Raw genomic sequence first — 21,954 nt, forward strand, 5'->3', positions numbered from 1 at the left:
GACGGTTTCTACCTGGATCTCAGCAACTCACCAACTATGTCAGTATGACAGATGAATGACGGGCGCATTAAGATCTTGCATGTTCAGCAAGAAAGTGATGGCTGAGCATCTGGATGGCAAGCGGGGCACCCGTAATTCCTGACAGTGTGACATTATCAATCCTGACAGGGGTTTCTAGGAAGCTCTCAAGGGGGCCCGAGGCCTTCCTGCAGTTTCCCAATGCACTTCAGTGCTCTCCAATCCAGCCCACATAGCTTGCTCAGTTTTCTCTGTCTTCCTTCGACCATTTGAGTTGTGAGGACCCCCCATCTTAATGTGGTGTCTTCCAGGAGCAGGCCCCAGGACAAATAGCTTATTCGGGAAGTGAGCCCTGGACAAACTGATGAGAATGAGGGGAAGTGAGATGCCAAGGGAGCAATAGCAGTCCAGCTGCCAGCTGTTCAATCACACTGGGCACCTCTGTAGGACCCACGCCTCCAAGTTGTCCCTCCTGGCGGTGAGGGAGGTGGGGTGTATATGTACCAACTTCCAAAAGACATGGTTTGAGGCCTCCTGTGTGGGCGAGGGGCGGGCTGGGGAAGGTGTTAATTCCCTGGCGCTAGCGTGCCCTAGTGGAACTGACAGTTTCTACCTGGACCTCAGCAACTCACCAATGGCCAGGGAATGCTCTCAGGAAGACTGGAAGGTGCTAGCAGATGAGGCTATGCTAGCGTCCACACACGGTACACAAGGGGATATGGGTGACGCTCCGACAGCATCTGCTCTGGCTTTTACTTCTCGTTCTTCATCCTCCTTGTCTGAGAAGGATCAGAACCTCCTACCGTTAACGTGGTCTCTTACAAACAGAGCTAACTCCCTGGCAACGAAGCCAACAGAGAGAGAGAGAGAGAGAGAGGCAGAAGAAATGACATATCCCAGCCAGTCCATCACCTGATTTCTTATAGGCCTGGCTAGTATTTTGGGGACCAAGTTTCTTTTCTGACCTAGCAGTTAGGAACGCCTGTAGCAGTCACTAGTTTTCTACTGACCATATTTTAATAGAAACCGGATTGCCCAGTCCCTTGGCTCCCATTCTGCATGCCAGGGGAAGCTACTATCTCTCTTACTATCTCTGTTTCCCTTTTGGGGTGACACCTTGGAAATGAAGCTCTGACAACAGGAGCTCCTTAATGCTTTTGCTGACGGATCAGTTTTCGCTCGGTGCAGTGGAAGGAAGGCAGCGACGTGCTGCTATGACGGTGGATGTCACTTTGACCAACCCTGGCAGAGGTGGACACCATCTGGGGGTGTGAGGGACTTAAGCCATTTCAAGGACTCAGGACAATGCAAACAATGCATCCTCCTCGGCCTGGATCCTTGGGCCTGTTTTACTCCACTCCCTGCTATGCCTGGTAGAAACTGGCAGCCATTTAAGAAGTCTGGGAAAGACATCCCTGGCTGTGGTGTGGGTATGTTGGTGGTGGTGGAGGTGACCTGATGAAATACTGCTCTGTGGATAGAGACTAAAAAATAAGCGACTGTGGTTTAAGTGGGACAGAGATCAAAAAAATCTCCTGAGGCTTGTTTAAGAAACCCACACAATTTGCTGGGTTGAGCATAGTAGGGGGAATTGTATTATTGATGATTATCTCTGATAAGATGTCTTCAAATCTTTGACAGGACACTTATTTGTGGTGACACCAGCAAAGCCAAGCGGAGAAGCCCTCACTGTGTGATATATTAGGGGGCTCTACACAATATCCACAGGGCTCAATCCTAGGAGTCTTTGTCCTACTTCTCAACCAGCTTCTAAGTCCCCTGAGGCTGGGACTCTTGGGATGTGCATGCCTGCCTCCCTCCCCCGCCCCTTCCTCCCATGGCCTTAAACTTAATAGATGCACAATCATTGTCAAATAAATCAATCACAGGACTCAGAGTTTCCGCTGATATTCCCGATCATAGAAGGAAGGCCTCAATTTCCTACTGTTTCCTTCTAATGCCAAATGGCCCAAACTCAGGAAAAACTGTGTTAAGGCTTGGTGTTCAGCAGCCTGAAAAATTCACCACACCTGGAACCTCAACTCACCCACAATTGCCTAAGACCTCCTTCCTCTAGAAAAAAAAATTCTGTTCTCTACCTAAGATTCATTTCAAGATGATAGCTGAGGTACGTTGTTTAATATTGCTTCCTGTCTTCTTTCTTTGGCTGACTCACAGTTTTATTTTTATATTAAATTAACACAGTAAAATTGACTTGGGGGTGTGTGTGTGCGTTTGTGCTCCTGGGCAGCTCTATGAGATTTAACACATACATGGATTTGTATAACCACTATTGCAGTCAGGATTCCCTCAAGTTCTATTGCCCCCAAAAGCCCCTGGTTCCTGCCCAGAGACTGTATAGCTTTATGAGACTGGCTTCATTTACTTGGCACAATGTTTCTGAGGTTAACAAATGATAACATAGGGACGCCTGCCTTTGGCTTAGGGTGTGATCCCGGGGTCTGGAATCGAGTTCCACATCGGGCTCCCTGCATGGAGCCTGCTTCTCCTTCTGCCTGTATCTCTGTCTCTGTCTCTCTGTGTCTCTCATGAATAAATAAATAAATAATTTTTTAAAAAATGATAACATAAATTATTACTTCTCTAGGCTAAATATTGGTTTGTATGATATGTCTATGTTTAACTTTATAAGAAATTGCCAATTGTTTTCCAAAGCTTCTGTAGCGTTTTGTATCCTCACCGGCAATACATAGGTTCTAGTTGCTCCATACCCTTGCTAGAATTTGGTATTGTCAGTTTAGAAAAAAAAAAAAATTAAGCTATTTTAATAGGGGGTATAGTGATATCTCAGCATTGTTTTAAATTATATCTCTCTAATGGCCAATGATGTGGAACATCTTTGCATGTGCTCATTCAACATCTGTACATCCTCTTGAGTGAAGCGTCTGTACACCGGACACTTGAGCCCCCATGACTCCTTTTTTAAAAATAAGTGAGCTGTGGGGCACCTGGGTGCCTCAGTCAGTTAAGTGTCAGACTTTTATCTCAGGTCGGTGAGATGAAGCCCAGTGTCAGGCTCTGTGCTCAGCAGGGGATCTGCTGGAGATTCTCTCTCTCCTTCTGCCCTTACTCCCATTCTCTCTCTCTCTCTAATAAATAATTAAATCTTTAAAAATTTACTTGTTTTCCAAGTATTAAATTTTTGGAGTTTTAATTATTTATTATATTCCGAATATAAGTCCTTCATCAGATGTGGTATTTGAAAATATTTTCTACCAGTCTGTCACTTGTCTTTTTATTCTCTCAACAGCATCCTTCATGGAGCAAAAGTTTTAATGATGATAAATGCAGCTAATTACCTTTTTTTTTTCTTTTGTGAACTATGTTTTTGGTATGATATCTAAGAACCCTGGTCATGGAAAGCTTGTCTAATGTTTTCTTCCAAAATTTCATTGTTTTACATTTTACATTCAGATCTCTATTTTGTCTTAAATTTTGTATGTGGTAGGAGAATAGGTTATTGTTTTGCCTATGGATATCCGATTGTACTAACACTGGTTGTCAAAAAGATGATTCTTCCCTCTTGCACTGGCACCTTTATTGAAAATCAGTGGCCTTCAACGTGTGGGTCAGTTTTTGTACTTTCTAACCTGTTCCATTGATCTGCATGTCGATCTATTTGCTAATATCAAAGTTGTCTTGATTACAGTAGCTTCTAGTAAGTCTCAAAATTGGGTGTTGCGAGTCTCCATCATTATATTTTTATAAAGTTGCTCCGACTACTCTAATTTCATAGCCTTTTCGTGTAAGTTTTAGAATCACCTTCTCTGTAACCACCAACAGTCCTACTGGGATTTGATCAGAATTGTATTAAATCTAAAGATGAGTTAAGGAGAATTGACATCTTCTCTGTATGGACTCTTTTAATTTATGAACACAGCATGTCTCCATTTACTTAGGTTTTTTTTTGACTCCTTTTGTTAGAGTTTGGTAGCTTTCCTTCCATATGTTTTACTAGTTTTATATCTATTTCTTTAATTTTTAACCTCTATAAGTTATGTATTAACTAATATATGTGTTATGTAAGTATATATTTTAAAGTATGAAATGAGAAATATTTAGTTTTGGTTGTCAATTATTCATGATTAGTATATAAAGTACGATTAACTTTTGTACATAGACCTTGTATCACGCAACCTTGCTAAATAAACCCCTTTATTGCTTCTTAGAAGTCTCATAGATAGTTGGGATTATCTAAATAGACAAATATGTCATGTGTGAATAGGGACAGTTTTGTTATTTCTTTTCAAATTTTATGCCTTCTTAATATTTTTCTTGTTTAATTGCACTGGCTAGAACTTTTGATATTGTGTTAAATAGGAGTGGTAAGAGTTAACAATCTCAATTGTTGCCAGTTTTAGAGAGAAAAGTGTTGTCATCCACCAGTAAGTATGATGTTAGCCATGAGTTTTTGAGGTTGCCTTTCATCAGGTTGAGGAAAGTCCCTTTTATTTCTAGTTTCTAGACTTTTTATTGTGAATGAATGTTAAATTTTATAAAATATTTTTCTGCTTCAATTGGTATGATCATGTGTTTTTCCTTCCTTAGCTTGGTAATATGGTAGCTTATACTGATTGATTTTTGAATACATCAGAATTGTCTTCCTGAGGTAAACCTCATTTGGCTGCATTTTTTTTTTACGTATTGCTGGATTTGATATGCTGGTATTTTTAATATATATCTATAGGGGATATTAGTGTATAGCTTCCTTGTGATGTTTTTGTCTGATCCGGTATTAAGATAATACTGTCCCCATAAAACATGTTGGGAAATACTCCTTGTATTTTCTGGAAAAGATTGTGTGGAATTGGTATTATTTATTTTTTTAAATATTTGGTGGAATTCTATAGTGAAGCTATCTGGGCTAGAATATTTCCTTTTGGAAGACCTTTAACTATGAATTCAATTTTTAAAATAGATGCAGAAGTATTTAGTAAACTAACTTCCCTTGTGTGAGTTTTGATAGTTTGTGGCTTTCAAAGAATTTGTCCATTTTGTCTCAATTGTGAAATTTGTATGGATTGTTTGCGATATTCCCTTAACCTTTCAATAATGTAATGATACCCCTCTTTCCTTCTTGTTATTGGCTATTTGTGTCTGTTTCTTTCTTTGCCAATCTAGGTAGATGTTTATCAATGTTACTGATGTTTTCACAGAACCAGTTTTGGTTTCATTGATTTTCTTGTTTTTCTCTTTTCATTGATTGTTGCTCTTATTTTTATTATTTCCTGTCTTCTGCTTGCTTTTGAATTATTTTGTTCTAGTTTCTTAAAGTGGTAGCTAAGGTTGTTGACTTAGATTTTTTTTGCCAATATATGTGTTTAATGCTATAAATTTTCTCCTAAGTACTGCTTCAACTATAACCCACAAATATCTATGTGTTTTATTTTCATTTTCCATCAGTTGAAAATATTTCTAATTTCTCTTGTGAATTTATTTTTGATTTACAGGGTTTTGGGGGGAAGTGTTTAATTTCCAAGCTTTCAAAAGTTTTCCATTATCTTCTGTTACTGATTTCTGGTTTAACTCCATTACTGTAAGAAGACACATGTTAGTATTATTTCACTTCTTTTAATTTTGTTAATGTTTGTTTTATAACCTAGACTGTGGTCTGTTTTGGTGAATACTATACGCACAACTGAAAACAATGTATATTGTACTATTTTGGGGTACTGTGTTCCATAAATGTTATTTATATCTGGTTGGTTATCAAGCTGTTCAGTTATTCTCTATCCTTGTTAATTTTAAGTCTATTTGTTCTACTGATTACTGAGAGAAGAGTATTGACATCTCCGACCATAACTGTGAATTTGTCCAACTCTCAGTTGTACAGTTTTTGCTTCATGTATTTTGAAGTTCTGTTTTTAATATATACACATTTAGAATTGCTAGGACTTCTTGGAGAGTTGTCCTTTTTAGCCTATATCATGTTCTTCTTTATCTTTGTAATTAATTCTAAGTAATTTCTTTGCTTTGTATTTGACCTGAATTTAGTATAGCCATGCAAGATTTCTTTTGATTAGTGTTTGGATGGCATATACTTTTCCATCCCTTACTTTAATCTATCTTATTATTATATTTAAAGTAGGGTTCTTGTAAATAGCATATGGTTGGATGTCTTTTAAAATACTTTGCCATTTTCTCCCTTTCAATTGGTATGTCTACACTGTTTATATTTAATGTAATTATTGGTGTGTTTAAATTTAGGTATACCATTTTCTTGTTTTGTTTGTTCTCTGTTTTTCATTCTCTTTTTCCTTTCCTATCTTCTTTTAATTTGAGTGTTTTTAGAATTCTATCTTAATTTATTGATTCAATTTTTGATTATACTTCTATGAATAGTTTTTTAAGTGATTGCTTAGGGGTTACATTATGAATACTTCACTTTTCAAAGTATACTTAGAATTAATGCTTTATCATTTTGAGTGGGACATAGAAACCTTATCAACTGCAAGGAGCAGTGAATCTCTGGTATGTTAAAGGGTTTATGTGTATAAAAGGGTTGGGGCAGTGCAGTGACCAAACAAGCCTGAAAAATGATGGATTAAACAAAAACAGTTGTATGAGGAGATTTCCCAGAGAGACTTTGAGTAAATCTATGCACATTATTACTCTTTAAAGGGGAGGGTAGACCATTTAGCATCTCTCAAGCTTTCTGATCAGAGAACTCCTTGTTTATGGATTTTTCCCCAGAATATACTTTATAGAAGGCTGCCTTCTATGTAGTAGGTGCACCACATTTTTTTGAACTGAATTGGCAAAGGGTAAGTCTTAACATTTTCATTTGTTATTCCTCCACTTATTTGAGGACAGTATGTTTCTCTTTGTTTTTAATTTTCTTTTAACTACTCTCTTTAGACTTTCTTCCCCTGTAATTATCACCATCCTTTCTTATCATTGCTTTATTAAGTCTTTCTGCCTTCCACACTATAAGAAATGGGAAGGCAGGTTCCCCACTTAGCTCCATGGGGCATGTTCATTAACAATCTTTAAGAATTGGGTGTCTGGGTATAAGACTGATAAATCACTGACCCCTACCTCTGAAACCAATAATACATTATATGTTAATTAACTGAATTTAAATAAAAGAAAAAAAGAAAAAAACAAGAATAAGGTCCAGAATGAACCTGCCATGTCAGAGGTGACCCAACCAAGGCACTCCAATGGGTGAGAATGTCACTACTGCCATGTTTTGGATACTGTCTCTCCACCTGCCCAGGATCACATTGGCTTTGCTAACAGCCATCACATGATCCTGCTGACTCAAAGCTGGCAGCCAATTGAGATTCCCTGGCCCTTCTACACAGGGAGTTGCTTCTCCTGATAATCCTGATACTTCTCCCTACTTTTGCATTTTCTTTTTTTTTCGGTAACAGTTTTATTGAGATATAATTTACATAGCAAAAAATTCACCCATTTGAAGGGTATAGTCCAATGAATTTTGGTATAGTCACAATTGTGCAACTCTCTCCACAATTAATTTTAGAACATGTCCATCATGACAAGAGGAAATACTGCACCCTTTAGTTAATACCTCATGGTCCCCCAGCCCTCTGGACCTAGTCCATCACTAATCTACTTTCCTTCTTTATAGCTTTGCCTATTTTGGGCATGTCATATCAACAGAATCATATGTGATCTTTTGTGACTGGCATCTTTCGCCAAGCATAATGTTTTCCAGGCTCATTCATGTTGTAGCATATATCAGTGATTTATGCCTTTTTGAATAATATTTTATTATATGGATAGAGTAGAATTTGTTTATATATTCATCAATTGACGGACATTTGGGTTGTTTCCACTTTCAGCTATTGTAGAGAATGGTGCCGTGAACATTTGTGCACAAGTTTTTATGTGAACATATGTTTTCAATTCCTTTGGGTATACACCTGGGAATGGAATTTCTGGGTCATGTGGTCACTCTGTGTTTACCTTTTTGAGGAACTGCCAGAATGTTTTCTAAAGTGACTACTCAATTTTGCATTCTCACCAGCAGCATACCAGAGTTCCAATTCCTCTACATCCTCTCCAACACTTGACTTTTGGAGAAGAGGTCATAGGGAGTATGATGTGGCATCTCATTATAGTTTTGATTTGCTTTTTCCTGACCGCTAATGATGCTGAGTATCTTCATCTACTTATTGGTCATTCATATATCTTCTCTGGAGAAATGTTTATTCAAATCCAATGCCCATTTATTAGCTGGGTTATTTGACTTTTTATTGTTGAGTTAAAGCATTTTTTTTACATTCTGGATACCAGACCTTTCTCAGATATATCATTTGCAAATATTTTCTCCTATTCTGTACATTGTCTTTTTACTTTCTTGGTGGTATCCTTTCAAGCACAAAAGTTTTGAATGCTGGTGAAGTCCAATTTATCTATTTTCTCTTTTTCTGCTTATGTTTTTCATGTCATATCTCAAAACCATTGCCAAATCCAAGATCATGGAGATTTAACCCTATGTTTTCTTTTCAGAATTTTAAAATTTTAACCTTTGATCTATTATGAGCTATTTTTTCCATATGGTGTGAGGTAGGGTTCTAACTTCATTCTTTGTAATGTGAATATCCACTTGTCCCAGTGCCATTTGTTGAAATGACTATCCCTCCTCCCTCATTTAATGGTTCGAGTATCATTGTTGAGAATCAATTGACCATAGATACATAGGTGTATTTCTGGACTTTCAATTCTATTCCATTGGTCTTTATGTCTTATCATTATAGCAGTTCTACATTGTCTTGATTAGTGTAATAAGTTTGAAATTGGGAAATGTGAATCCTCCAACTTTGGTTTTTATTGTTGTTGTTGTCTGTGCTTATTTTTGTTTTGTTTTGTTTTTACTGAAGTTCAGATTTACCAACATGTAGTATAACACCCAGTGCTCATCCCATCAAATGCCCTCCTCAGTGCCCATCACCCAGTTACCCCAACCCCCTGTCCACTTCCCTTTGTTCGTTTTCCAGAGTTAGAAGTCTCTCATGTTTTGTCTCCCTTTCTAATTTTTCCCACTCAGTTCCCCTCCTTTCTCTTATAATTCCTTTCACTATTTCTTATATATATATATCCAACTTTGTTTTTCCTTTTTAAGATTGTTTTGGCTAACTTCATCCCTTGCATTTCCATACAAATTTTAGGATGAGCTTGTCATTTCTACAAAGAAGCCTGCTGGGATTCTGATAGAGATTGTGTTACTTCTGAAGATCAATCTGGTGGGTATTACCATCTTAACAATATTAAGTTTTCTGATTCATAAACACAGGCTATTTATTTAGATGTTTAATTTCTTTCAACAATATTTTATAGTCTTGAGAATATAAGTTTTATACTTCTTTTGTTAAATTTGTTCCTAATATTTTATTCTGGTTGATGAATTAGTTTCTTAATTTTTCTCTGTTCCTTGCAAAGTGTATAGAAATACAATTTGAATTTTGTACATAATCTTGTACCCTGCAGCCTTGATGAACTCTATTAGTTCTAATAGTTTTTTTTTCTTAGTGAATGCCTTAGAATTTTCTATATATAAGATCATTTTATCCATGAATAAAGATAGCTTTACTACTTCCTTTCCAATCTAGATACTTTTTATGACTTTGACTTCTTAATAATAAAAGCAGAACTTTACATTTATTCTTATCACATTTAATTCTGTTTGTTTTAACCATAGTTCAATTCTTTTAATTTGGATAGTCTTCTAATGCATTTTATTTGCAATTCATCTTTTTATCCCCAGCAGTTGGCACATTGTCTCATGTTTTGCATTCAATAAATGTTTACAAGATTAAGATTATGGTATGAATATTCAGTTTGGCAAGGATATCTTTTCTGTTTTTTATTTACAAATGTTAAACAACAGGGGTACCATTAAAATTTCTGGGGCCCTAGGATATCAACGTGGTGGCAGTGGCATCAGAAGCTGCCCTTTCAGAGTACCAAGAGGTCACACCAGAAGTAGAAACAGCAGTTTCGAGAAGCAATGGAAACATTTATACTGGCCTTGTAGATACTAACTCCGGAAGATAGAGGAGGGGCATTCTCATTTGACTCAGGCAGCAGATGGCACCCAAGAGGTCACTGCAGGAGAAGAGGATAGCAGGCTGCCATTATGTAGGAGGAGAGACCTTGGTCATTTACAAATGTGAAGTGCTTTCTATGGACTCTTAAAATTAATGGAGGGGAATACTCTCAGTGGTCTGGGGATTCCAGAATAAAAAGTAGGGGTGAAAACCAAATGTGAGTCAATTTGTCTCAGGCTGCTGTGGTGTGGGAAAACTTAAGCTACACATGCAAAAACCTCTCTGTAACAAATTATTTCTTTGATTCTTCCTTCTCTTCAAAATGCTGAATGATTTTTCTCTTTTCCCCTCAATATTAAACCCCTATACTTCCTGCTTTGCTTCTTCAAACCCCACACTATCCACAAAACCTTGCTGTTGGCTTCAGTGCTCACCACTGACTAGATGTGACTGTAGCCCCTCAGATTCCACTCTCCCATCACAATCAATTGATATGTTCATTTTTTTTGAAAGTATTTTTCTGTGTTTTTCAGATTAGATAATTTCTATGTTCTTCCTTTAAGTTTGCTAAATCCTCCCTCTTCTCCATTCTTTTCTTGCATCCATTGGTTATTTTATTTTTCATTTATTAAGTCTCCATTTGGTTCTTTTTATATTTTCTGTATTTTTATTGAGACTTCTTGTCTTTCCATTTGTTTCCGGGGGGTGGGGGGGGCGGGCAGTGTCTTCCTTAATTCCTGAAACACGGTTTTAGAAGCTGCTTTATGTCTTTGACTTTTAATTCTAACACTATCCAGTTGGGGGTTGGTCTCCATTGATTGATTGTGTTTTCTCTTTTGAGCTAAAAGTTTTTGGTTCTTCTTCTGCCAGGTAATTTTCAATCACATCCCGAACATTTTCAGGGTCTTGTTTAAATTCTAAGAAGATCACTGGGTGTTTTTTGTTGTTGTTGTTTCTTTGTTTTAGCAGAAAATCAGCCTTGTTAGGGTCAGGTCATAAATTCCAATAGTCTTCTTTGGGCTGTGGTTCCAGTGTCAGCTCTGTTTTTGAAGGCTTTGCCATGCTATTCAGATTTGGCCCATGTATGTGCCACTCAGGGGCCAGTATAGGACCTGGGTGTTGGCCTACGTCATAGCAGGATTGTCAAAGCCTTTGGTGTGCTATCTGGATTCATGCACGCTCAGCTTGAAAGTAAGGTCTGTATGTAAACAACTTTATGAAGTCACTGTCTTGATCTTCTTCCTCTCTGGGCTCTACCTAACACATTATGACTCCTTGAGGTCCACTTGTGGACTCCTCAATTCCGCCATGTAATTCTAATGACTATGTCTACATTTGAGACCAAGTGGTAGAAGGATGGAGACAGGACAAAGCACTGGGGAGTCTCCTCATGTTTTGGTACCACAGCTCCCATAGTTTAAGCAAAGGAGTCTCTCTCCATCAGAGTTTTAGGTTTCTGTTTGTCTGCTTCTGCTGTCACTGCCACCAGAGATTTTCTGGGGGTGGTGACTTGATGGTACTTTGAATTCTGGTCTACTTCCCTAAGTTGCCTGCTATCACTTATTTTTCCCAGTTTTTAGCTAGCTGCTCCATGCATTGTGTCTATGGTTTACAGTTGCTTCCAGTGAGAAAGACAAGATAGAGTGTGATTACTTTACCTTCCTAGGAACTGAAATCTAATACTAACTTTTATTATAGGTAAATGTCCATCTCACTGGCCAGTTGTACAGTTAGGTCTAAAAAGTCTCATCTATAACATTTGCTGCATTTCTCTATCTCATCCTATGGACAGACAGACACTATCTCCCTCCTTCACCCAGTTCATTAGCCAATTTAATTAATTAATTAATTAATTAATTAATAGATTTTATTTATTTATTTGACAGAGACGAAGAGAGGGAGAGAGAGCACTCCCACAAGCAGAGGGAGTCGCAGGCAGAGGGAGAGGGAGAAGCAGAGCAGAAAGCCTGACGTGAGGCTCAACCTCAGGACCCTGGGATCATGACTTGAGCCAAAGGCAGATGCTTAACTGACTGAGCCACCACCCAGGCACCCCAGCCAATTTTATTTATATTGCATTTAATTCTTTATCACTCCTCAGACAGTTATGCTTACATGATCTTTGGGCCCACCCACCAGACCAATTCTCAAACACAGAATCTCTCCATTACCTCTCCTGCCTCTGGAGCACTATAGATCTATCTTGTCTCAAATCCACATTACAGAAACTTTAACAGCCCGAATAGGGTGATGTACACAATCCTTACTGTGTTCATATTATGTCTTTTGTCATTCAAAATTATGTAATCTTAAGCCATTTTCATTTAACTCAGGAACAAGATCAGAGAGGCTATTAATGTTATGAGCTAATAACGATTCAGAGGCTCTAATGAATACAGTAAGATGAGAAAATAAAATACTGAGTGTAAATATTGGAAAACAAATTTTCTTTTGTGATGAACATGACTGCATTTCAGGAAGACCCAAGAAATTATAGCAAGAAAAAGCCCATTAAAATTAAAAAGAGAATGTGGTTAAGATGACTAGGTATAGGAAAATATTTTTTTAAAATAGATTTTTCTACCCCTGGAAATAGAAAAAAATATTCCATTCACAAAAGCAGCAAAAAATATAATATACTTAGGAAGAAATCTTACTCCTTGGACTCTTATTCCAAAGACTGGCAAACTGGGGCTGGCAGGCCAATCTGTTCTGTGGTCTGGTTTTCTATGGCTTTGGACTGAGAACTAAGAATGTTTTTTTAAATTTTTATAGGACTCTGAAAAAGAATAAGAAGAATATGCAACAAAGACCTTATGAAGCCCACAACGCCTAAAATATTTACACTCTGGTCCTTTACAGGTAAAGTTTCTTTAGAAGTAGAAGCACCAGTATATAAAGATACATGTGCATACTGCAGCATATTTGATGTGTCAGAAAAATGGAAATAAAGCAAATACTTGTCAGCTGGAAAATGATGGAATATATTACACTACAACCATTCCATAGAATATTATGCAGTCATTAAAAGGAATACGATATAGCCATATATGAAATTGATATAAATGAAATTCATGATGCAGTGAAAAGCAGGATATAGAGAAATTGTACATGTTTATTTTTATCTTTTTTATTATTTTTTTTTGCAAGACAAGCAACCCAATCCCCCATATAAGTAAGTGAATGTTAATATAGTTATGTTAACATGGAGAAAGAATATGAATGTTAGATTAAGGGGCATGAGCATTTTTGTAGGCCTCAGAGGTTTATGAGTGGGAGTGAGGAGGAGAGAGATAGGCTGGAGCTGTGGTTTAGGGATATGAATCTTTATAATGCAATCTTTACTACTTATTACCTGGAATTCTAATATAATGGTGGCCAACTTCCTATTGGCAGACTATTGCCAAACCTGCTATTTTCCTTACCACCAAACAGTCCCCCAGTGTATTTCTTGTTTAGAATCAGCGCCCATGGATTGTTCTTTGGCATTTGAACAGCTTTGTGGCTTTGGCAGCAGTCTGACTCAACCCTGACTCTGAACTCCTTCCTCTGTTGCAATCCATCCTCCCCCTCCTAAGTGACAAAAGCAGAAAGGTATTGCCATTACTGTCTTGTTGAGGACTGCCTGCTTAGGGAGTCCCCATCACACACTGATTAGTGCCTGTTAGGCCAAATGCCTCTCTAATTCAGCTCTGCCCCCCATAGAGATGGTTTATGGCCTCCCAGGTGTTAGACCCCTTTTTGCATATGACACTGCCTCTGTCATGGGAGCTAATAAAGGTTTTGTTCTAGTTATCTCACTGGGAGTAAAGTATAGCTAAACACTCAGGCCTCATCCCCATGACATATTTTGTCCATTTTTACGATACTGGGTATTTACTTATGCAGGAGTATATCTTTTCATAACTTTCAAATATAGACCTGCTCTTGCTTTAGGTTATTGCTATAGGTGAAAAATAAACTATATGTCTTTGATATCCTTTGTCTATTAAGTTGACTTGGTACATTACCCATCTCTGGAGTCACTCCTTAACTGTGCTTTTGTCTTCCAACATAAGGGAGTACCCAAGGACCCTACATTCTAATTATTTATTAGGAGGTTTTCTGGACTTCACCATCATCTCACCATATGTTAATAAGTTGTTTTGCAAAATACAATGAAATTTTTAAAATATTCAGGCATCGTTAAAGATAACTTCAATGAAGAATAATTTAATAAAATCAGTCTTCGTTCGCCTCATTACAAAGCTTATGTCTTCAGCAATAAAATCACCAGACTTGTGGTCTGGTAAAAGGTCTAACATTCTGGAGGCAGAAGTCATGTCCTCATGTAGTGTCCAGGGGCTACAAGACAAATGATCTGAAATGGTCATATCCAGTTTTGGCCCATATGTGTTTTGGTGAGTTACCCTGGATTATCTTCTTTGGGGGCAGTGCAATGGGGAGGCAGGGTGACAGATAGCCAGATGACAGTGCAATGGTGAGGCAGGGTGGATAACTCCCAGTTATAGACAGTTTCCAATAAAGAAGAGAGGAAAAACCAGTCTTATCTGAGGCAATTTTTAAAACTTAAGGAAAAGCAACTGTCCTAGAGTTCTTCCAAAAATCTTAAGAGAAAATTAAAACAAGTGGCAGACTGGAAGAAAACATCTGCTACAGACTCCATAGACAAAGGCCCAATATCCAGAGGACACAAAGAGTTCCTACAAATCAAAAAGAGCAATTCAACCAGCCAATGGGCAGAAGATACGAGACACATGAAAAAGCATTCAATTCCACCAGCTGTCAGGGAAATGCAAATTAAGACAATAATAAAATACCATTTTTTGCTCTCCAACTGGCAAAACCTAAAATGACTGATATTATCATGGATAAGCATTGGGGCAGAGGAATGGGTACTGTCACACATTGATGGGCATACAAACTAATGAAACCCTTTTGGGAAGGCAACTGGGAGTCCTCATTAAAATTAAAAATACACATCCACTGTTGTTTTCCCCAATTCTTCTTTGAAGCATCTAACTCAAAGAAACACTCACATTTGTACACAAAAATGCATGCATTGCTTGTGACAGAAAGAAATTGGGAAAAAAGTGAAATGGCTGTTACAAAGGAGTAGTTAAATAGATGATAGTTTATTCGTATTTACAAGTAGCCCCATCAAAAATGGTGAGTAGTTGACCCACACTCACTGTTATATGAGAAAAGCAAGGTGCAGAGTAACATGTACATTATGGCCTCATTTATGCAACAAAACAGGGTATCTTCATATGTGTCTGCTGACTGACTGTGTGTGTGTGTGTGTGTGTGTGTGTGTTTGTGTGTGTATGTAGTATCTATCTATCTATCATCTATCTATCATCTATCATCTATCTATCTATCTATCTATCTATCTATCTATCTATCTATCATCTATCTAAAAATGCACAAAAGAGGATGGAAGAACACGCATCAAATTGTTGGAAGTGGTTACCCCTCTCTGGGGAGGGGGAATAGTTGGTATTGTGGAGAAGAAATTAAGAGGGCTGTCAGATTTTGATATGTATCTTCATGTAGTTTTTGAACATTCTACAGTGAAACTGCACCCATGAATCACATGTACAATTAAAAAGAGTCAGAAACTAAATCTCCAAAGAATTTACAACTTTCTAACTGCATATCAGGGGAGACAGCCTAGGAAGGTAGGCCTGCCCTTCCTTCGCTAGCTTAGCCCTTCTCTACCTCGTGCCAATCTCTCTGCCTCCTTCCTTTATTATACTGCTGGAAGGAAAGAGGGGGTAAAAGCTTCCTTCACTGGTTCCTTTTCCTTCTTTTTATCATCAACTTGAACTCAGAGAGAACATGTGCCCTTCCTGGGTACTGATACAACAGGAGCCTAACACCTTTGTTCATAGTTGAGTTGTGAATTTTCCTGCCATCCAAGGGCATTGACCTTGGAGCCCAACAGAAACTGGTTCCAGATCTGGCTCTACCCCTGACTAAGCAATGCATTAATTAGCATGTTTAACCTCCCTGGCTCCAGCTTCTTCATCTTTATTAAATAATAGGTTAATACTTGTATGTCTATCAAAGTTAGTTCTTATGATTAACATGGTGGGGACTTCACCTCTTTGATTCTTGGTAGCCCAAATTCTGTGCTTGGACACTCAATGGCTGGCCTTGAGCTGCTCTGTTTACTCCCAGTCCTTTCAGGCAACCCCAATCTGTCCAAACATTGATACCAAACTTCAGGGAATCCCATTGGCACTCCGGCTCACCCTGCCTGTGGCTGCCCTTCCAGTTTGCTCAGGCAGGTGCCCAGAGTCCTGTTGTTACTATTTTCCCCACACAAACTGCTGGGGCTGGGCTTTTGTTCAGGATATGCTTGACTGGTGATGCAGCCTGAGCATGCTCGGGAGCATCTCTGCTTTTTAAATTTTGTTCAAGAGCTGACATCTACCTGCTGGAAGGGGAGTGCTGAGTCTCTGAGGATGGATAAATGTCTTTGAATGGTATCTGATCCCCTCCTCTACAGGTCTGGGCTTTAACTAGCACATCTTGGCATGGAGCTGCACATGCGTATTTTTAGTCTGGCTTGGGTAAGTTGTGGTGCAGACTATGTGTTAGGGGGTGGGGCTGGTCCACAGGGTCGGGCTACTCTAAGAAGCCAACAGCAAACCCAAGCTATCTCCACCTTGAACAGAATGACCACTGTAGGGGAGGGACAGTCCCACCCTTGTGTGCCCTCTGATTTTGAAAGCTCTTGCTGGTTTTCGGCAGGGAGCTCATCAGTGATTTCAGGGTGGCTGGCAGTAGACACAATAAATCCTCTGCTAGTTTCAGCTCTTCTCTGTACAGCATAATTGACAAAGACCCTACCTACTTCTAAGCCAGGTTTAATTATTCCTCTTGTTTAATTGATATAAGATAATGAAATTCACTTTCTCTCCTTAGAGGTGAAACAACAAATCTTTCTCTGGCAAATCAGTACAGTGACCCAGCTGGTTCTGGGTTTGAAGACAGCCTCCTTCAAAGAGCCTAGATAGATGTCCACTGATAGATGAATGGATAAATAAGATGCAATATGCAGACACACACACACACACGCACTTGTGTCCGCACACACAGTGGAATATTATTCAGCCATCAAAAAGAATGAAATCTTGCCATATGCAATGATGTGGATGGAAGCAGAGGGTATTATGCTAAGTAAAATAAGCAGTCAGAGAAAGACAAATACCATATAATTTCACTTATATGTAGAGTTTAAGAAACAAAGCAGATGAACATAGGGGAAGGAAAGGAAAAGGAAAATGAGACGAAAACAGAGAGGGAGATAGACCTATAGACACTGAACTTCAGGGAACAATTTGGGGTTTGCTGGAGGGGAGGTGGGGGGGAAAGGGCAATGGGGTGATGGGCATTAAGGAGGGCACTTGAAGTAATGAGCACTGGGCATTATATGCAACTGATGAATCACTAAATTCACCCTTGAAACAATACATTAAATGTAACTAAATTGAATTTAAATAAAAAGTTTAGTATATGTGCTGCCGAAGCGAGCACGAATTTAAATAAAAAGTTTAAAAAAAGCCTCCTATTCACAGAGTGCGGAAAGGACCCTCAGCCTGCAGAGATTACCCTTTTACAGATACACGCCTGTCATTCCCCATCCGTGACCTTCCTGGTTTACATAAAAGTTGGCACTCTTCTGCAGGGTTACTCAGATATCCAGATAATCATATCTGCTGGCAAAGTCACTTTTGAAATACTTGTATGAAAATTATCATGTCAAGGATGTACATCACTGCTCTGATGAGATTAGATGCATCAGCTGCCTTCTGAAAGTCTGAAATGACTCTCGTATGAGGGGAAGAAATTTTATTTTAAGGCATTTCATTAAACCAAATAGGTGTTGGGAAGATTGGTTCTTTGCAAAAGATTCTACTCAGGGCCTCAACTGATGCCATATTCCACAATAAAGCCTAAATGAGTTGAGTGGGAAAAATAGACAATAAAAAACTAAAGAAAATTTAGAAAGCTTTAAACAAATACTCAGCAATGAACAACCCATCATTATTATTGTTCCAATGACCCTTTCTAAGCACAAAAGCAATAAAGGAAGTCATAAAAGAAAAGATCAATGGATTTGACTATATAAAAATAACAAAATAGAACCCTATATATTATAATGCACTTTACAAAGATTAGTCACTAGTACTGTTGGCAAAACACAGGCGAAATGGTGTGCTGCTTCCTTTAGACCATGGAAATGAAAGAATTGCTAGAACTTTATAAGAGTTGAATGAACAAAAATCATTAGAGCTCTCTGTAAGCTAAAGCCAAGAGGATACAGGATGTCAATCGCTACCCCAGCAATACCCATTATTCTTTTAAAAGGCAAACCTCCCCTGCTGTCGAGGTGGCCTCTTTCTGAAAAATGAGACCACTTTTCCTCCCCGGCTGCCTGGACCAGGAGTGGGTTTCTGACCTCAACACAGTTTTAAGCTGGCCAGCAGGTGCTGTCCTCGAGGCCAAGAAAGAATAGAGTGGGTCACTCAAGTTCTCTCTCTCATAACTCTGAGCGAAGAAATAAGCAAATGATTAGCTCATTAACCTTGGGGATAGAGTGTTAAAGGAGGCTCTCAGGTATAGCTGCGGCAGAATAAAGGCAGGGGCAAAGGCCTACGGTCAGCAGGAGTAACAGGTTGCAGGAGCAAGCATGCATAGAGGTGGCAGGAGGCTCTGAGGGAGGCGTGGGGAAGGTGCACTGGGCTCCAGAGCTACACTGGTTCCTGCCATCCCCCTGGTCCTGGCTCTGGTTTCCATTTCAGCTTGGAGGGGTCTCAGACCTTATTACTGTATATTGATGAAATTCTTGCATCCTAAGCCTGAGCTAGCTCAACTGGGTTTCTATTTCTGAAAATTGAAAGAGCCAAACTAAAAGTGATTGTTTCTGTGACTCAAAGCCCAATTCAGAGTGATATGAGCTTCATCCTTGAGAGGCAGGAATGGGCAATAATTACAGTAAGTAGAAACCCTAATGAATGGTGTTTATGTTTTCTGGAGAACAGGTTCTTTTGCACAGAAGGGGCTGGTTGGCCTGGAGACTGACTCTAATTGCTGTTAGGGGCATTTGCTCTTCTGGGCAGTAGACACCCTGTGAGCCGTCACCACCCCTGTGAGACCCTGTCTCTCAAAGCCCTTGTCTTTGTTTTGATTCTCTTTGTGTCTAGGGCTATTTGCCAGCCTTCCAACAATGAATCTACTTTGTTTTCTAAGAGAAGATGCCCCATATGGAGGTAGTTTAAGTCTATAAAGGAACATCCTCCATGGTAAATTTAAAACTTGCTTCTCCAGTTTACAGTGAGTTTGATTGGTATGGCTCTCCTGAATCCACCCAGACAAGGCCAGATCCCAGACCCTGGTTCGTATGCTAAGGTAGGACTTCGGGAAAGCAGCCATCCATCTTCGTTGGCTGTCATTCCAAGCAGATCATGGCTTTCTTTTTTATACATGACGATTATTAGTGTTCCCTCTTGTCAGTTAATATACTCTACAGCCCTCTGGCTTGCTCAGATCATTTTTGTTTGTTTGATCTCTAAACTATGACAGCAGAGCACTCAATCAACTCTGTGAAGACATCAGTCATGCTGGTTATAGGCTGTCACTCATATTGCTGCATGTCTTGGAGTTTCAGCATTATAGATTGTTACAGAAGGGACCTCAAGAAGTCAGCTTTGCCTTTTTTGTTTCTACATGCCCTGAGTCATCTCAGAAAGATGTCTATCTATCCTGCTTTTAAAGATTCCTAGAATCTCTAACCATTTCATTACCTTTTGGACACAATATCTTTTCATGTGATTAACTGTATTTGCAATACAACTGAAAATTACTTTATCCTTTTTTTTAAAAAAAGATTTTATTTATTTATTCATGAGAGGCACACAGAGAGAGGCAGAGACACAGGCAGAGGGAGAAGCAGGCTCCCTGCAGGGAGCCCAATGTGGGACTTGATCCAGGACCCCAGGATCACACCCTGTGTCAAAGGCAGATGCTCAATCACTGAGCCATCCAGGTGTCCCACTTTCTCCTTTTTGAAACTCTTTAAAGATGGAATTACAATTTGTTGGTCCCTCTGTATGACATTAAGTCATATACTGTCAGCTCGCTTCAGACTATATTCCTTGGGCAGAAACCAGTGTCATGCAGCAGGCTCATTTGCTCATGAAGGATTTTTTTTCTCTAGCAAGTTAAAGTTGTTGCACCACCAAGAAAAAGTCACCACATAGAAAGCTTGTGGAGCTGAGCCTAGTCGGCCGTAGAGCAGCACAGGACTGTACACATTCCCTTCTCCCTGCATTCCTTCTCCGGGTAGGGAGTGGTCAGTGCTCTTTCATAGAAGAAAGGGCTTCTTTCTTATCATGTGGCTCTTCTCATCTTTGTGCATGTCCTTCATGTTTCCACACTTCAGTGCCTCAGCTCTTCCTTATGCCCTCTTCTCTCACGAAGCCTCAAATTGGAAAAGAAATCTGGTGTTTTAGATAGTGTCTCCCCATGTAGGAGGAATGTAACATTTCCTTCTACTTATATCACTGTTTTTATTAGGATTGTAATTGGTTCTGTTAGAGCTCTAGTTATGAAGTTACATAGGTTTTGAGAGGTCATCCCAATCTCAAGTTTCTCACAAGTCTGATTATTTTTTAGCATGTAATTCTGCACTTCGGTCATTACAGCAGAAGCACTGATACTTAAAACAGATTTTTATATTTCCCATGCACAAGCTCTCTGTTTTATAGGATAAATTACTTTAACTGTTATCATTTCTCATAGGATCTACAATTCATTCCTTTATAGATGACTTTGTTTCTTTTTTTTAAGATTTTATTTATTTATTCATGAGAGACACAGAGAGAGGCAGAGACATAGGCAGAGCGAGAAGCAGGCTCCCTGCGGGGAACTTGATGCGGGACTTGATCCCAGGACCCCGGGATCACGACCTGAGCCGAAGGCAGATGCCCAACCACTGAGCCACCCAGATGCTCCTGACTTTCTGTTTCAAGCCACAGAAGAATTTCTGAAAGGTCTGCAGTGAACTTGCTTGTTCTGTGTCCAGCATTTCTTCCTTTGGAGAAAGATAACTCTTCAATTCCTTACAAATCTTGTTCAGTTTACGTGGTTCAGGCAGGTTAAGCTGCTGCCTGAGGAATGGGCATAGCCTTTAGGCTCAGCCAATCAAAGTATTTCGTTCCACTTGGATGGAGGGATTGCTTTAGAGATGGACACATGATCTAAGCCAGGCTAAGCATTCTCCCTCCAGGGACTTTTTGCCAACATTGCTGGAAAGATCACATTTACTGGAATTATGAATTCCAAAACCATGTAAATTGAGAACTTTCAGAGGTACCTTGTCACTAGATGGGGTGAGGCCATCAGGGAACTTAGTCAAATAGCCCTGAGAGATGGAAGGTAGGGGGAGGGGGAGGAGGAAAAGGAGGAAGAGGAAGAGGAGGAGGGAGAGAAGGGTACATGCAAAGCCAATTGTACTCCTTGGACCTGCAGGTTACATGAGATAGTAAATTTCCTTCTACACTTATAGCCAAACTTAGTTTTGAGAATATAGTATTTTTCCACTTGAAGGTAACACATTTCTGTCTTGTGGTCACTAATGACTTCTACGCTTGCCCTTAATCAGGGTTTCTCTAGTGCTTACTGGAGCCTGTTTGCATGAAGCTAAGTACTTCATGACATCCATTCCTACTAAACCTCATAGAAGTTAATGCTTTGAACTCTCTCATGTTTTCTGAAGCATCACTAAACCCATTCCATTGGAATTGTATGGAGCCTGAAAATACAACCCCACTATTCTATTTTCTAAACCAAGGAAGATGATGGTTGAAACCCATGTGGGGCACTGAAT

General features: G+C 39.1%; 1 protein-coding gene and 1 long non-coding RNA gene across 21 annotated transcripts in view; one reads left to right on the forward strand and one right to left on the reverse strand.

Annotated features, from left to right (window-relative positions):
- KIF6 (kinesin family member 6) overlaps nt 1-21,954 on the reverse strand; it is a 380,623-nt gene that overhangs the window by 66,045 nt on the left and 292,624 nt on the right. The gene's annotated exons all lie outside the window — the stretch shown is intronic.
- The window catches only part of LOC111098249, a 36,170-nt gene that overhangs the window by 13,200 nt on the left and 1,016 nt on the right, over nt 1-21,954 (forward strand). For both annotated transcript variants that reach the window (XR_005367663.1, XR_005367662.1), the window contains 2 exons: nt 9,177-9,251; nt 12,831-12,917. This is a non-coding gene — a long non-coding RNA (uncharacterized LOC111098249). The remainder of the gene's footprint in view (nt 1-9,176; nt 9,252-12,830; nt 12,918-21,954) is intronic.

This window comes from Canis lupus, chromosome 12 (assembly GCF_011100685.1).
Source record: "Canis lupus familiaris isolate Mischka breed German Shepherd chromosome 12, alternate assembly UU_Cfam_GSD_1.0, whole genome shotgun sequence".
Classification (NCBI taxonomy): domain Eukaryota; kingdom Metazoa; phylum Chordata; class Mammalia; order Carnivora; family Canidae; genus Canis; species Canis lupus.